The sequence below is a fragment of the Elephas maximus genome, chromosome 4 (assembly GCF_024166365.1).
Source record: "Elephas maximus indicus isolate mEleMax1 chromosome 4, mEleMax1 primary haplotype, whole genome shotgun sequence".
Classification (NCBI taxonomy): Eukaryota; Metazoa; Chordata; class Mammalia; order Proboscidea; family Elephantidae; genus Elephas; species Elephas maximus.
The window spans coordinates 143477138-143492224 of NC_064822.1; the positions used below are offsets into that span (position 1 = coordinate 143477138).

At 37.6% G+C, this 15087-nt stretch overlaps 1 protein-coding gene across 3 annotated transcripts in view; it reads right to left on the reverse strand.

Annotated features, from left to right (window-relative positions):
• LIN7A (lin-7 homolog A, crumbs cell polarity complex component) overlaps positions 1–15087 on the reverse strand; it is a 164764-nt gene that overhangs the window by 125674 nt on the left and 24003 nt on the right. Inside the window, exon 1 of one of the 3 annotated variants that reach the window (XM_049883962.1) lies at positions 12365–12411. The exons of the other annotated variants lie outside the window; for them this stretch is intronic. The gene's annotated coding sequence lies outside the window, so the exon portion shown is untranslated. Of the gene's footprint in view, positions 1–12364; positions 12412–15087 lie in introns of those variants that run through there. 3 annotated transcript variants of the gene reach the window in all.

Here is a 15087-nt window from a genome sequence, read left to right on the forward strand (position 1 = left end):
AAAAAAGAACAGATACAGAGACAGACAGATGGAAGATGGCCATGTGATGACAGAAGCAGACATTGCCACAAGCCAAGGGACATTGAGGATTGTTGGGAGCCACCAGAAGCTCCAGGAAGGCATGGGACAGTTTCTCTCAAAGCCCTCAGGAGGAATCAACATGGCCAGTGCCGTGATTTGGACTTCTAGTCTTCAGAGCTGTGAGACAATACATTTACGTTCTTGAAGCCACTCAGTTTGTGGTATTTTGTTATGGCAGTCCTAAGAAACTAAAACATTATGATAATAAGCATTAAATCAGACCCCAAAAATTTATTGATGAGGAAACCAAGGCCAAGTAAGACAAAATTATTGCCCAAGATCTAAAGATTGAGCATGTCTAAGTAGCCTGAAATATAAGTAATAAAGCTAGAACTAGGACTTGGATAGTCCAAATCCTAGGCCAGATCTTTTCCCACTGTACTAATCAATATTTAATTAAATTAATTAAATTGTTCAGACTTGCCTTTGTCATTTAGTCTTATTAACTGGACATAGCATGCTATATACAGAAATTATACTAATCATAAAAATGTTTCAAATATTTGTTAAACCAACACCCACATATTTACTGTATCAATGTTCATTTTTTTTGAAATTCAGATATATCAGTAATAAGAGTTATAATAAAAATCTGACCCAGGAGAAAGCGTAACAAAAATAATAATAATAATAATAATAATAAACTATTGTTTTAATAGGCACAACTATACGAGGAGTATGTCTTGTGAGAATTAGGTAACTATATGTATCTATTGATACCATAGATAAATCACAGGGTGACTGAAAGATGATAACCTTGCTTGCTTTTTATTAAAAAATTATCAATTAAAGGAGAGTGACCTAGTATCACAGAGTTGGAAGGAACTTTATGGTTCAACTTATATAGTTTACATATGAAGAAACTGTGGTTGGAGGTCATAACATAATATGCCTAAGGTTTTTATCAAAGAGATAATTTTGGGAAGATGAGAGTCTATTATCACATGAAAAACGATTAGCAGAAAGAAGGCTAGAGTCATTGAGAATAGTTAGGGGCCTTTTTCATGAAGAAAGTCCTTTCTATGCTATTTTGTACTGGAGGTAATAATGATACAGAGTAAACTGTATCTTTTTTTTTAAAGTCATACAGAAAAATGGGGCCTTTTTTAAAGCCATTCTAATAAGTAGGTAGCAGCACCTCAGTGTAGTTTTAATTTGTTTTTCCCTAAATAATACTACTACCATATAATCAGGAACCGATGGTACTGAAAGAAGCGTAAGCTACACAGAAGGCATAGGTGAAAAACAAGGCTCCAGGAATTGACGGAATACCAACTGAGATGTTCCAACAAACGGATGCAGACAGAAACTGCTCACTCATCTATCCAAAAAATTTGGAAGATAGCTACTTGGCCAACCTACTGGAAGAGATCCATACTTATGCCTTTTCCTAAGAAAGGTGATCCCACTGAATGCTGAAATTACCGAACAATTTCATTAATATCAAACGCAAGCAAAATTTTGCTGAAAATCATTTAAAAGCAGCTGCACCAGTATGTAGACAGGGAGCTGCCAGAAATTCAAGCCAGATTTAGAAGAGAATGTGGAACCAGGGATATCATTGCTGATGTCAGATGGATCTTGGCTGAAAGCAGAGAATACCAGAAAGACGTTTACCCATATTTTATTGACTATGCAAAGGCATTCGACTGTGTAGATCATCACGAATTATGGATAACATTGCAGAGAATGGGAATTTTGGAACACATAATTGTGCTCCTGAGGAACTTGTACATAGATCAAGAGGCAGTCTTTCGAACGGAACAAGGGAATCGTGACTGACTTAAGGTCAGGAAAGGTGTGCATCACGGCTGTATCCTTTCACTGTACCTATTGGATCTGTATGCTGAGCAAGTAATCTAAGAAGCTGAACTATATGAAGAAGAAGGGGGCATCAGGATTGGAGGATGACTCATTAACAACCTGCGTTATGCAGATGACACAACCTTGCTTGCTGAAAGTGAAGAGGACTTGAAGGCACTTACCGATGAAGATCAGAGGCCACAGCCTTTAGTATGGATTACACCTCAACATAAAGAAAACAAAAATCCTCACAACTGGACCAATTAGCAACATCACGATAAACAGAGAAGAGATTGAGGTTGTCAAGGATTTCATTTTACATGGATCCACAATCAACACTCATGTAACGAGCAGTAAAGAAATCAAAAGATGCACTGCACTGGGCAAATCAGCTACAAGAGATCTCTTTAAAGTGTTAAAAAGCAAAGGTGTCACCTTTAGTACTAAGGTGTGCCTGACCCAAGCCATGGTGTTTTCAATTGCCTCATATGTATGTGAAACCTGGACAATGAATAAGGAAGACAGAAGAAGAATTGATGCCTTTGAATTGTGGTACTGGCAAAGAATATTGAATATTGAATATACCGTGGACTGCCAAAAGAACAAACAAATCTGTCTTGGAAGGTGTACAACCCAAACGCTCCTTAGAAGCAAGGATGGAGGGGCTACGCCTCACATACCTTGGGCATGTTATCAGGAGGAATCAGTCCCTGAAGAAGGACATCAAACTTGGTAAAGTAGAGGGTCATCAAAAAAAAGGAAGACCTTCAACGAGATGGATTGACAAACTGGCTGCAGCAATGGGCTCGAGCACGGCAACAATTGTGAGGATGGTGCATGACTGGACAGTGTTTTGTTCTGTTGTACATAGGGTTGCTATGAGTCGGAATAGACTGGATGGCACCTAACAACAACAACAACAATAATATTGAGTATCTTTTCATCTGCTTTCTTGCATCCATTTATCATTTTTGGTGGAGTGTCTATTCAAATCTTTTGCTTACTTTTCAAATTTTCTTTTATTGTTGAGTTTTAAGAGTTCTTCTAGATACCAATCCTTTTTGCATCTTTGTTTTGCAAATATTTTCTCCTAATCTGTAGCTTAACTTGTCTTTTCATTTTCTTAACAGTACTTTTTGAACAGCAATGATTTTTATATTATCAGTTTTTTTCTATTGTGGTTCATGCTGTTTTTGATGGATATAAGAAATCTTTGACTAACCGTATTAGTTTCTTGTGGCTGTGATAACAAAGTACCTCAAGTTGGATGGCTTATAAGAACAGTCATTCATTATCCCTTACCTGGACTACTGCAATGCTTTCCAGCTGATCTCCTTGCTTCGATTCTGGCTCAGATTCAAACCTCTTTTCAATCCAAATGAACTATTTTTCCCCAAAGCTTGTTCTTATGGATATTATTTCTCTAAGGAAAACACTTAAATGGCTTTCCATGCTCTTTGAATTTCTCTACACGGAAGATACGGCTTTTCTAGACCCCATCGACCACAGCAGCTTCTTCTGGTACCGTGCACTATTTTGAACTCTTTTTTTTCAGGCTTGCTAGAATTCATTTGGAGGCCTGGTGGTTCAGTGGTTAAGCGTTAGGCTGCTAACCAAAAGATAGTTTGAAACCACCAGCCGCTCCTTAGAAACCCTATAGGGCAGTTCTATTCTGTTCTATAGGGTCACTATGAGTCGAAATCGACTCGACGGCAAAGGTTTTTTGTTTGTTTTGTTTTTTTGAGAATTCACCTAGTCTTTTTTTCTGTGATGTTCTATCTTACCAAAAAGTATTGTTTTTCTTTTTGTCTGCGACAGTCTTTCCTACACTCATTACCAATTGAATGTTTATTCATGATTTAGTTCTCAGGTCAAATGTGAGTTCCTCAAGAAAGCTTTCTCTGGACAAATACCCATATTATCCCTCTCATACAGTTATCCTTTCATTCAACCGGCATTCATTAAGTAAACCAAAAAAGAAAAACCAAACCTGTTGCCACTGAGTCGATTCCAACTCATAGCGACCCTATAGGACAGAGTAGAACTGCCCCATAGAGTTTCCAAGGAGTGCCTGGTGGATTTGAACTGCCGACCTTTTGATTAGCAGCCGTAACACTTAACCACTCCTCCACCAGGGTTTCCATAAAGTACCTACTATTTAAATGCCTTTTTTTGTGCCATGATTCTCTCATATTACCATCTTTCACTGTTCACTAGCACTTATCATTTATCATTGTTGCTAGGAGCTCTGGTGGTACAACAGTTAAGCATTCAGATGCTAATGGCATGTTTGGTAGTTCGAACCCACCCAGCCACTCTGGGGAAGAAAGACCCGGTGATCTGCTCCTGTAAAGATTACAGCTACTGCAAGTTCTACTTTGTCACATGGAGTTCTCTATGGGTCGAAATCAACTCGATGATACCTAACAACAGCAACAACAACATTGCTGTGGCAATTTACACTTATTCCTGTGATTATTTGATTCGTGTCTCTCTCCTTTAGACTGAAAGCTTCATGAGGACAGGGACCATGATTGTTTTTTGTTCATTGTTGATGCCCAAGCCCAGATTAAGGCCTGTAACATGGAAGGCAGTCATTAAATATATATTGAATAAATTCATGGGCCAAAAGAACATACCTGTCCAGAAGATAAGATAGAGGAAATATTTTGAGGTAGAGTGCCCTTGCTCATTGCTATTCAAGACACACTCCTCAAAAGACTGCTCACTGATTCTTTAATCACAATTTAACCTCTGTATACATGAAGATGTATCGGAAACTTTTTCCAACCTAATTTTAAGAAACTTTTAGGAGGTGCATATTTGCAGGTTAGGTTATAGACTCAACCCCAGAGAAGTTACTTTTAAAATTTATAAATGAAACACTTAATTGGGTAAAAGAGATGTTGCGACCACATATTAGAAGAAAAATTTAATTAATATTTTGTTGTGAGATTTAAAAAATTGAAACCCACAGACCACTAGATGTCCTCAAAATTATACTTGTACCTTATCTAGCTCATGAGTCATTAGAATCTAATTGACTCAAAATAAACAGGAAAGCACAATAAACTTGAAGGGGCTTATTCAACAATGATTTGAATTTATAGTAAACAGCTTGCTTTATTCAATTTGAGAAAGATCAAATAAAATAAGCTTAACTTTGTTTTATCTTTTGAGCAAGATAAGTAGGATCTGAGTACTTAAATTGAGTATGACTTCACATTTTTAATGTAAAACAAGTTATTCATACAGAAACAAGTTTAATTTGGAAGGCATTATTTTTCAAGTAGTATTAACATAAAACACTTCCGCCACAATTTACTGATTATTTCTGTCTTATGTTTAATTATACACACACTGAATACCTTCATTCAGGTGCAAGTACTTCATCACATTTTATTAATGCCTTAAACACATTTATTTACTTTGTTACATTTATCAAGGGTATCAATGATGGATAAGAAAAACAATTAATGCCTTTTTTGAAGAATCTCTTTTCTCCAATGCATGTGTCTGAGTGTTAATACTTACTAATGCATATGAAAACACAAAAAAAGAAGGTATTTTGCTGGTTTATTACACACTATTGGGGGCAGCAGCTTTATTATCTTTATCTGGGACTTCAATAATAGAATGTCAGTTCAAATGCTCTAGAAATTTGAAAGCAATGACTTAGAAAAGCACATTGTTTACCTGAAAGGTGTTGTTTGTATAAAAGGCATTATGTTCTTCTCATACATGGAGGTGAGGTGAGGGATATGTCTACCGTGTGACGATCACATTCAAATAGCATTTTTAACTGAATTAGATTTGAATTCAATGTGGACGTTCTTTTCATTAAGCACAGCTCTCCTTTAAAAAAATATATGTTTTTATAGAAAATGTCTATAATATACATATTTTAAAACTGGGAAGATCTTAAAACCCAATTTAGCCGGTTTCCTGAAAAGTGCAAAAAGAAATCCTTTCTGTAATCTGAATCACTAAAGCTACATTTCTATTATTATATCAGCCAATAAATTGTAAAATTGAAATAGGAATTTTAGAAATTCCCAAACATTAATAAGTGTTATTTAATTTCAAGCAAAAACATGAATAAAAAGAGACATCTTTTGGTGGGAAAAAATCAGAATTTATGGATTTTATTTGCAATTAAAATGTCAAATACAATAATTCACAAAGCAGGGAGTGGGTTGAAGAAAACACAGGTACCTAATTCACAAGCTACATAAAAACAGTATAAAGATGACCATCTGGGGAGAGCTGGCTGACTTAATTTTTCCTATGAGCTTACCGTCTGCTCCATATTTCTCTTCCAAACTCCACATTCTGACCTTGAAAATGCATCTGTGTATTTTGCTACGTGCATTTCCTTCTAAACATTAATGCAGGTAGATCCGATTATCCAGACGATATAAATATCCCATGTTGCATTTGATTTGATCTCAGTTTTCAGATTTTTTTAAAAGGTTTTGTTTCTGGTGACAACGCTATTTGGTTCTATAAATTCCTACAGTTCCCATGATACACCTGCAAGTACTGACCAGCACAGTCCTAAGGAAAAAATGCCTTTTTGAGAATGATGGTTCAAAAGAAGACTTAGAAGGTAGGCCTATGAGAATGTTGAGGAAAGGAGATAGAAGCCTGGGCTCGTATTCCTGATGTGGACGTGATAGATCCTGAAGTCCTACCCACAGGAGGAATGAGAAAGCTAAAATAGTTACGAGTCCCTAGGAGTATAGGTACAGGCATAGAGGATAGGAGTTACAACACATATTTTGGGGGTACATAATTCAATTCATAACACTTGGCTTCTTGTCACCACTCTTTTTAGGTTTTTCTCCCTAGCTGTTGCTTCCTCATCTTTCCACCTTTAAATGTTGGAATTATTGAGGGCTGAGTCCTCTCACTTCATATCATTTCATTCTCCAGACAACTTTAAATATATCTGTTGATATTTATCATATTTATATCTCTGTCCTAGAGTTTTCTCCTGATTTCTAGAATTTTATCTCTAACTGGAAACTCAAACTCTCCATGGGGGTATCTGATTGATATCTTGGCATGTTCAAAATCTCTATTCCCTCGACCCCACCCACTTCCTCCTTTGCTCTTCTACCATTCTTCCCATCCCAGTAAATTGAAGCTTTATCTTTTCAATTACTCAGGCCAGACACTTGATTTGTCACCGACTTCTTTATTTCTCTCACACCCTATAGTCAATCTTCCATCAAATCCTGCTAAGTCTTCTAAATATATCTGGAATCTGACCATTTCTGACTACATTTCCTGCTACTACCCTGATCCCAAACACCATCATTTCTCATCTGGATTCTTTTAATAACTTCCTGACAAACCTCCCTGCCTCTACCTTTTACCCTCTATGCTCTAGTCTTAGCATACCAGAGTAAGTCTATTCAAACATAAATTGGATCATGTCACTCCTACAGAGCCTCAGCCTCATCTATCCCCCTGCTATCTCTTGTTGAACTCGTCTCCTACCACTCTTCTTGCTCTGTCTGCTTCAGCCACGCTCATTTCCTTGCTCTTCCTCCAACACTCAGAACATTCTTGCCTAAGGCTTTTCTACTGGCTGTTTCCTCTGACTGGCCAGTCTTCCCAGATATCCTATGGCTAACTCCCTCACTTCCTTCCAGACTCTATTTAAAAGTGTCTGATCGGTGGGGACTTTCCTGGCACCCTATATAAAAAAGCGATTCCTACCACCACTTCCCTGGCACTCGCATCCCTTAACCCTGCTTTATGTTTCCTCATGGCAATTATAATTATATGACATACTATGTATTTCCTGTTTATTTGCTGCTGTCTGTCTCCCCCTACTCCCTCTTAAAATATAAGCTTCACAAGAGCTAAGAGTGTGTCCTAGAGCCTACAACAGGGATCATCATAAGTTGACTCTGACTTGATGGCAACTAAAAACAACAATCTTATGGAAGTAGATCACCAAGTCTTTCTTCTGTGGTGTGCCATTGGGTGTATTCAAACCGAGTGCAGTCTGTTTACGCTACCCGGGAATGCAGTAGGCACTCAATAAGTATTTGTTGAGTCAATGGCTAAATGAATTTACTAAGGGGCATTATAGAGTGCTATGGGACCATAAAACAGAGATATCTAACTTAGTTTGAAAGAGCAAGAAAAGATTTCTTTAGAAATCTGAAGCCTATATGATGAGACAAGTAGGAGTTTGCTTTCCAACAAAGTGAATACCACTACCAAGACTCTGAGCATGTTCATTCATTCAACAAATATTTAATAAACAGTGACAATGTGCTAGGTTCTGTTCTAGGCATTTGGAATAAAAAACATAGAGGGGAATGACTATAACCAAATAAATAAATATGTAGTATATAGTCAGTTAAAAAAAATGCTATAAAGACAAATTAAGAGAGAGTAGAAAATAAAGAATGATGGAGGTAGAGAAAAGGGGGCTAATTACAAATGGTGGACAAAACTTCTGAGGAGGTGATATTTGGGTAGAGACTGAATGAAGTTCAGAAATGGAGTCTTATTATTACCTGAGGACACAGCATTGTAGGCAGAGGGGACAACAAATTCAAGAAGAGGAGAGTATATTCACAGATGCAAAGAACTCTAAAATACTGGCCTTGGAGAGTGGTAGGAGGGGAGGTTGAAGAAGAAAACATGGGTCCAACTGCAGGAAACCCAGACAACCAGCCATATTAAGAATGTTGGGCAATAGGAAGCTACTGAAAAGTCTGATGCAAGACATGACATGATCAGATTAATAGCTTAGAAAAATCAGAACCAAGCTATTTTAATGCTTAATACACAACTCCTTCCTGTTAGGTTCAACAGTCATTTAAGAAATAAGGATACAGCATCTACAAAAACAAAAATGGTACTATTGAACTGTTGTGTTTTTTTTTTTGTCTGTGAGAATACACAGACACAGTTTTATAAACACAAGTTTTCAAAACTTTAGTATAACATTTATATTTTATATTAATACTTTTAAAATCAGCATTCTTTTCACATATTTTTCAATAACTTTTTTCAAATTTGCCTATAATTTTTGAGTCACATTCTTCCCTCATAGTTTCTCCTATTTTGAAATATATAGCTTTAATAATTATAAATATTTTATTTTATTTTTTTTTCCTGATTTCTTCCATGTCAAGTTCTTTTCATTTTTCAAACATACACTCTTCTCTCTTAAACAACACACAGGGCTCACTGATGCCCTGGTTTATTGTGTGCACTGAGTCAGTCCAAAGATCTATCTCCTTTGTATGTATTTTCAGTGTTTAATTGTGAGCACATCTTCAGCAGGGGTAGTTTTTTTCCTATGAGAAACTAATGTGGCTAGATGTTTCTTCAGGATGCTGTTTTTCATTTACTTCTTCTTGCCTGCCCTAGCCTAGGACTCATTTTATGTAAATTTCTTGAGAGTTCCCTGAACCACCTGTGTGGCATATATTCAGACTCCAACCTAAATAATGCAGTTTGGGCAACCAGCACATTATAGCTCTATAGTGTCATATCTAGTCCCTGCGTCACCCCAGCCATGAGGCATATTTCTAAGTCTAGGACCACTTCCACCCTTTTTTATATCCCCCTCTGCCAGGGTGTCAGTTCACACCATTACTATTCCAGCCTTCACTTTCTTTGTAATTTCTGGCACCTAGAGATTACACTTCCTTATTTGCAATCTAAGCTATGGATAGTGTTTTAATTGTTAAATTTTTCTCCAGGACATTGAGATGTTTGTGATGGGAGAGGTTCTATGTTAGCTCAGTCTGTCATGTTACAGATTCACTTGATAAAACCTCTAAATTGGATTTTAACTTGAAATAAACCCAGTGCCATTGAGTCGATTCTGACCCATAGCGAACCTATAGGACAGAGTAGACCTGCCCCATAGAGTTTCCAAGGAGCGCCTGGAAGATTCGAACTGCCGACCCTTTGGTTAGCAACACTTAACCACTACGCCTCCAGGGTTTCCTTAACTTGAAATGCGAACATAAAAACATTCTGCATAATCAAATAGTTGCTCAGATGTGCAAATAAGCCTCCAAATTTACCAGGCTGCAAAAATGTTTTCAAGTCTGTCTTCCCAACTTGGGACTCAGTTTCTTACTGTAGTAGATGAGGATATGTTATAGCTCACCTCATATGAGTTAACTTTGCAAAACATTCATAATAAAAAGTATAGCAACCCTTTCAAGTAGAGATGGGAAGTGAGCACTGTGTCACTCACTTGTGGCCGACCCTGGGAAGATGAGACACTGAGTGTCATTTAAGTAAGTAAGAAAAAGTCAGCTATATTTTTTACCAAATTGATAAAGGTCAAGTGTGGGCTAGCATGAGATTATAGAACCTCTGGGCACGGTGGAAGTACAAAAAGTTTGGAAAACATTTAAAGGCTCTTTTTCACAAACTTCCACTGGATGCTCACAAAAACACTGGATCAGGGTGGAAGATTAGAGGTGAATACCCATTACAACTGGAAGAAAAGTAAAAGGAAAAAAATAAATAAAAATTAGAACTCTTTCCCAGAGTGTGAGGCAGGAAATAGCCCTGGTCCCAGCATCCTATACAAATACTATTAGAGGTCTTCTACCACCTACAACCTACAACCAAGGAAAGAAAACCTGGTGATGCAATTGTGAAAGTGCTTGTCTGCTAACTGACAGGTTGCCGGTTTGCATCCACCTAGCAATTCTAGGGTAGAAAAGATCCTGCTATCTGATTCTGTAAAGATTACAGCCTAGAAAACCCTATGGGGAAGTTCCACTCTGTCCTGTAAGGTCACTAAGAGTCAGAATCAAACTGACAGCACCCAATAACAACCACCACTAAGGAAATGATTAAGCACTCTGGTGCTAACCAAAGGGTTGGCGGTTCAAACTCACCCAGTGGGTCCGCTGGTGAAAGACCTGGCAATATGCTTTCATAAAGATTAAAAAAACAAAACCAGACTCATTACTGTTGAGTTGAATCTGACTCATAGTGACCCAATAGGACAAAGTAGGACTTGTCTGATAGAATTTCCAAGACTTAGCAGAAGCAGACTGTCACATCTTTCTCCCCTGGAGCAGCTGGTAAGTTCAAACTGTTGACCATTAGGTTAGAATCCAAGTGCTTAACCACTGTGCTTCCAGAGCTTCTCCATAAAGATGACCCGGCCAAGGAAATCCTGTAGGGCGATTCTACTTTGTCACATGGGGTAGCTATGAGTCAAAATTTACTCAATGGTACCTAACAACAACCATCACCACTGCGGAAATGAGTCAAGACTGACTCAAGGGCACCTAACAACAACAACTACTGGGGAAGGGGCAAGGAACTCTGCCAAACAAGACCCTCCAAAGACGAAAGGCAGAGTTTGGTTGCCAGAGGGAAGAGAGGAAGGATCACTGAGAAATTCCTACTTTTGAGACCCAGGGACATGGGGCCTTCTAAGACTGGGGTAGGGCTAAGGAAATGGAGAAATCTCTCTATCCCCCACCACCAAGCCAGGTAAGTGCCAAGCAACAACAGCCTCTAGGAAGGGTAGAGAGCAAAGAGAAAGAACACCGTTGTGGCAGAAGTGCACAGGGAAGGCTGAAAGCTGAAGGTGAAGTTCCTCAAATGGTTAAACTGAAGGCAAAAATTAAGGACATTTTTCTTTTCTATTATTTTTTAATGCTCTAAAAGCAATGATCAACAAACATTTTCTATAAGAGGGCAAATAGTAAATGTTTTAGGCTTTATAGACCAAACACTCTCTTTCACAACTATTCAACTCTGCTTTTGTAACACAAAAGCAGTCATAGACAATACACAAATAAATGAGCGTGCTGTGGTCCAAAAAAATTTTATTTATGGACATTGAAACTTGAATTTCATATAATTTTCACATCTCACAAATTATTATTCTTCTTTGAATTTTTTTTCCAACCATTTTAAAGTGTAAAAGCCATTCTTAGATCACAGCTGGGTTTGGCTTGGGGGCTGCAGTTTGCAAACTCCTGGTCTAAAGCAAAATTAGGAGCAACACGTTATGGGTTTATAGAATCTGAAGATGAGAAGAAACAATTAGAAGTATACTGTGGTATATAAATAATATTATTTAAAAAAAGACTGCAATAAATGAAAGACATGTACTGTTAACCCTAGGGCCACAGCTACAAACAATAAAAAAGACAAATAGCAAGTAAGTAAAGGACTCCATCAATATTACAGCAGTAAAGAGTCATTTGAATGTAAGACAATTGATTAGTTAGAGCTCCTTTGCCTTTGGAAAATTTATAATTTACAAAAAGCAAATCTCGCCCTGAAACATATGCAGGTAAGATACTTAAGAAGAAAATAATTAAACGTATTTTCATTTAAACTCTGAAAATAATGGAGAGCAATCCAAGAGAAGAAGCTTGAAAAACTTCTTAGTACATGTAAGATAGAGATTTCTGAACCCAGAGGGAAAAAATGAAGCTAAGAAGGAAAACAGACATACCTTAATGTGACCCATGTACAACTAATCTTGCCTTTGGCCAATTTGTTCAGCTACTCAGGACATAGCATTGCTGAGGCCAAGATCACATGATGATCGCTACACCCATCATAACACTGTGCTATTCTGTAGCCACCATCTGGATGCCAAACGTAATATTTGAAAAGTGCATGGCATGGGAAGAAATGAGTGTGTGCATGACCACAGAATACCTCGTTTATCCAGAGGCAAGTTTCTGTCAACTCAACTAACTAAAATAGATCTGAGAAGCTGGGTGATGCAAATTTCCCTTTGAGCCATCAAAATAAATAGCTTTCCTTCAGTAACGTGCCTTAAATTTTACAGCCTTATTTGTTTTATCTTCCACTACTCCTTTAGAGAGGCCTCATTTTCTAGAGAATACACGTTCTGCTGAAGAAGGAAGAGAAATGAATCCTATATTTTAGGGCTATTTCCATCTTAAAAATGGTTAAACCACTTTTTTTAATGCCCTAAAAGAATCAGCTTCAGTTATTTGTAAATTTTACTTATGTAGAACACTTCTTCCTTGTTTAAAGCTAAATACGCAAACTGTTAACTCGGGCCACAGAAATCCACGTTAAAACCTCAAGTATGCACTTTAATGATGATGGGTAAGCAGAGTTTGTTTGTGCCCTTCAGAACATTTAAAGCTCATCTTGAAGGAAAAAAGATGTCACCATGTCATAAAAAAAAAATAGGAGCCTGAAAATCAGGTTCTGAAATATCCAAACCCCTTTCACTCATCCTATTTAGAGGCAAAGACAGCAAAGAAAGGGAACTTGGGACACTATTATCACTTTTTCTCTTCCTTATGTGAGCCTGTCAAAATCCCAGGACTATAAAGAAGTCAACAAGGCCTGTGCATTCCAGATCAATGAAAGGTAATCTGAATGTCACAGTCATTAGCTCTTGGTTCAATGATACCACACGGGGAGAGGGAAGAGAATATTGATGTTACTTTCTTATCATTCTACCTACAGGTATTTTAACCTACATCAAAACAAAAATATGGTTGCCATGGAGTTGATTATGTCTCATGGTCACTCCATAAGTTGCAGAGTAGAACTTCGCTCCATAAAGTTTTCAATGGCTGTAACCTTTTGGGAGCAGATTGCCAGGCCTTTCCTTCAAGGTTCCTCTGGGTGGGTTCAAACCACCAACCTTTCAGTTAATAGTCAAGCACTTAACCATTTGTACCATGCAGGGGCTCCTTGTTAGTAATAAACTCAATCATTTATTAAGTACCTAAAAAAAAAAAAAAAAAAAAATTTTTTTTTTTTTTTTTTATTTGCCAAGAATTTGCTAGGTCCTTAAAATTCATTACTTAATCTTTTCGAAAATTAGTATATATTCCTTTTATAAGCATTAAAAAAAAGTTGAGCAGACTTCCTTCTCAAAGAAATCTCCCTTTTGTACATATCAACATACTGTCATTCTTTGCCACCTACCTGTCACTCTGTTCTTGGCAGCACTTCTGCCTCTGTTGTCCCTTACACATTCGTGTTCTTCAGGGCTTGCTATAGACCTTCTGCTTCTCTAACCTATGCGTTTTCTGTTAACAGTGTAGCATGTAGCACAGTGAATAAGCCAAGACCTAAGAATCAGCCAAACTGGGCTCCATTCCCCTTTATTTAACCTCTTTATGCCTCTATTCCCATATCTGCAAGATAGGCATTCTAAAAGTGCCTACCTCGTGGGCTTGTTGTGAGGATTAACTGAAATGATACATAAAAAGCACTAATCACAATACTTGGCATGTAGTAAACCTTCAGTACATGCAGGCTCTTTTCATAAGACAGGTAGTCCCGGATTTACGATGCACTTCCGTTCTGACGACTCTGACGTAAGTCAAATACGTCATTTTCTCTCTCTTTTTCTTTTTTTAGTTTTCACTCTCATTGCCTTTTGTTATCGGTATCTTTATAATTCATAGGAGCCCTGGTGGCGCAGTGGTTAAGCACTTGGCTGCTAACCAAAAGGTCAGCAGTTCAAACCCACCAGCTGGTCCAGGTGAGAAATATGTAGCAGTCTATTTCTGTAAAGATTACAGCCTTGGAAACCCTATGGAGCAGTTCTACTCTGTCCTATAAGGTCTCTATGAGTCAAAATCAACTCCACAACAATGGGTTTGGTTTACAAATCATAACACTGAACACCTGCTAGTGAACATGTGAGAATGGTAACATCAGCAAATGACTCATTGCAACTTTATACGCGGTACACATTACTAACAATAAAATGGAAAAAAAAAAAAAACAGATGGTCGTAAGTGCAGTTCATCATAGCTTGAATACGTTGTAAATCGGGGACTACCTAAAACATTTTATTATAAATTAACTTCTTAATGTTTATCTTCTCTAGACTGCAAGCTCTGTCCCTGGCCCTTGACTTGGTGCATGGCACACAGTGGACTCTCATTTGCCTTTCCTTGAATGGCTGAGTGAAGGAAGGAAGAATCAAAGAAATGCATTGCCATGCAAAGCTGGTGTCATTAAAGACAAAGGAAATAAAATTTGGAGAGAATAAGCAATATTTTAAACTTGCAGAGATAGTAAGTGGCAGAATGGTGATTCATTCCGTATCTGTCTAAATCTGAGGCTCAAACACTTTTCATTTATTGCACTAGAGAAAATGCTTGCCCTAGGGAGAAGAGCTGAGGGCTAACCAGTCATTACCTAGCACACACTATGGGCCTGACTGTGTTC